Below are 3,455 nucleotides of genomic sequence, written 5' to 3'. Positions count from 1 at the left end.
TCGGCTCACGAGTCTGGATTGATCACTGGTCACTACGGGGAGGTTCGTCACCCCAGCGTAGGCCTACAGCTCGACTACGGTGTCTCATATCACCATGCCCGGCTCATGAGTCTTAGCGGATCAAGGTACCATGGTTAACGGGATTGCACTGGTAAGTTTGGTACCCTAGATTCAAACAGTAGCATCCATTCATGGTGAACATCCACCAAGACAATCGGGTTACTTGACGAGCTTGATTAGCACGAGCGCACGTTGAGTTGAACGACATGAAGTGCGCAAACACTCCGTGTGGCCAAACCACTGCCGACAACCCTAATACGACTCGAGTTCGTCAAACACGTCATATGTGACGAAAGCGACCTTAGTCACGAACTCAAAGCTTGTTACCGATTGCCTGGACCATAACGTGGCCCCATACAGATTCAACCATAATAGCAAACATATTATAAAATGCAAGATAATGAGAATCCATTCATAAGTAAGGCGGTAAAATCAACAACTTGCATGAAGGAAATCATACACATAGTTAACATGGATAGTTAGACTAAGAAATTCATGGAGGAAATAGTACATATAAGGAAGTAGTTGGGATTTTATATCTTAACTCCCTCATAATTCACACCTTACTAAATACGAACTTATTCAGGCATTTTCACAAGCACTTAGACTACACTTGGCAACATACATCACATATGTCTGCCATATTACATAGTAGGGCAAATCCTTTCGACAAGGAGTTGTCGCACAAATAACAATCATATTCCTACGACAATTAATCATGGCAATCACAATGCCAAATTCCAAATGCATACAAACATTTCAACAAACACATGAATCACACTACTTACAACATAGATTATCTATATACGTAAAACGAAACAGATATCGCATTTGGCATGTGAAATGGCACCCACGTCAGTAATAAATCATTAACTGACATTGAAAGCTTTGAAAACCATCACCTATACGAATATAGTCCGCACTTTAAACCAGAAATTGCGCAATGGATTTGATTTAGACGATAAGTCTTCGTCAACGGCGAATAGGTAACTTAAGGCATGAATTAGATTAGCTACATCAACACTTAAACTATTCTAAGTTCCAAAACAAGTTAGGGTTTAATTGACTTATCCAAAAATGAGATTAGAATCGCCGGAATAACGATTCAGATGCGATGGATTAGGTACATAGGGTAACTGGAAAGAATTCTAAGATGATTCACTAACTTCTCTCTCACTTTCTCTCTCTTTTCCTCTCTCTCTCTTAGCTAGGGTTTAGAAAATTCATATGGGAATTCGTATAAAATTTGAGAGTAAGGGTTTAAGGTCTTTATATAGGCCTAAAATTGACAGAATTAGCCCCAGGGCCAAGGTATACTTAGGTTATAACCAAATCGGGTCTATTTCGATTCAATGAAGCGTTTCTGGAGGTCCTTTTTTTGAATGTGGTCGGACTTAAGTTCACTAATATTGGATCTTAAGCAAGTTAAGTTTTCAGTCTGATCGGGTTTCTAGATCGCTCATGGCGGACTAATTTCAATTCAACGGTCACCGAAACGCGATTAGGGCCATAAGCACTTTGACATGTGTGAGCCATCTTTCATGATCCGATGGTGAATTTAGGTCAGAATCCAACGGTCAGAATGCTTATAATCGATGCGCAAGCGACACGACTCAGATTACTTAAATTCCTATTTAATTTCTAAATAAATTCACCTTTCTCACACTCTTCACTCCGGACTCATGCAAATCGTCTCAGGACATCATCTAGACTTGATTTTCGAGGTGATTGTCAAGCCCAACAAGGTGATTATAATTGTTTAAGTTTATCACTATCGAACTTTCGACGTACGGTCCAGGTCCGATACAAAGTTTCCAAGTACTCCCGAGAGCAACTGGGTTTAGCGTTGAATCTTAGATTTCAGGGTAACGTAGCGCTAACTATTCTACAGGTTTTAGGTCTTACAGATCGTATTTAACGTGGTTGGTGCTAATTTTCACAAGTAATAGAGTTTAGCGCTAGTTAATTCACATTTAATTTCTAAAGGATTGAGTCCTAAGAGAATTCTAGTTGAGGTGGTGCTCGGGTCTTTGTAAGGAATTTTTCGGGATGTTACAGGTCCACGTCATCATCCATGACCCATCTCCAGAAACAATCCAGTTTCTCTCTCACCCATAATCTAACTTTTAACATTGAACTTCTTTAAGCCCCACGATGATTTATGTGTTAGATCCACACTGTTCATTAATTTTTTAAAATTATTTTAGAGCTTGAGCCAAAAAAAGAAAGGCACATCCAAAGCTCAAGGACGCAGATTGCGTCCTACCTCGGCCCAGACGGTAATCCGTCCGGGTAGAGCTCTATGGGGGCCACAGTGATGTAAGTGTTTTATCCACGCCATTAATCATTTTTCTCATATCATTTTAAGGTACGATCCAAAAAATTAAGTAGGTTCACAGCTCTAATGACCACACCAAAGGAAGCTGCATTGATAATGACACTCATCGTTGAAACCTTTCTATGGGCCACGGTGACTTTTTTTTAAACCATACAACCTATTCATAAGGTCATGTAAACGTGGATGAAGCCAAAAAAACAAATATCAGCTTCATCTGAAACTTCTCTAGCTCCCAAGAAGTTTTTAATGGTGGACGTTCAATCCCCAATTTGTGGTCCACTTAAGCCTTGTGCCTGCCTCGTTTTTTGGCTCATTCCTTGAAATGATTAGAGAAAAACGATGAACAGCGTGGATAAAACACTTACATCACCGTGGCTCCCACAGAGCCCTGCCCGGACGGATTACCGTCCCGGCGGGGGTAGGACGCGATTCGCGTCCAAAGCTCAAGTGACCACGTCACAGAAAGTAGTCGTTGAAACCTTGACAGGATTTTGTGTGAGGTTTATTTACCATCCAACTTGTAAGGTAATAAAGACCTACATGTAGCGAAAACACAATTATCAGCTTGATAGGGGCCTTTTTTGTGAACCTAAGTTTTTGGATCCACCTAGGTTCTAGTCTCATGACCTAAAAGGTATTGAAAAGTGGATGGACGGTGTGGATCTAATACATACCATTAGGCCAAGTAAGTTACACATGTCAACAATTCAGGTTTTGTTATCTCCACCCATCGAAAGAATTTCATTAGGATTGGTGGGCCCCAAGATGATGTATTTCTTATATCTACACCCTTCATTTATTTTTTTAGATCATTCTTTGATATGATCCTAAAACAAGTGACATCAAAATCGCAAGTGGACCATACTATAGGAAACAGTAGGAATTGATGCTACTTTTGAAAACTTAGAATGATTGTAAAACAAGTCAAATTAAAATCTCAAGTGGACCACATCATAGAAAACAGTAGGAATTGATGCCACTGTTGAAAACTTCTCGACAATTTCTTGGGACCACATAAGGATCTGATCAAGCTGATATTTGTGTTTTACCTTCGTCT

Source organism: Magnolia sinica, chromosome 12 (genome assembly GCF_029962835.1).
Source record: "Magnolia sinica isolate HGM2019 chromosome 12, MsV1, whole genome shotgun sequence".
Lineage (NCBI taxonomy): Eukaryota > Viridiplantae > Streptophyta > Magnoliopsida > Magnoliales > Magnoliaceae > Magnolia > Magnolia sinica.
This window is presented reverse-complemented; position numbering follows the sequence as displayed.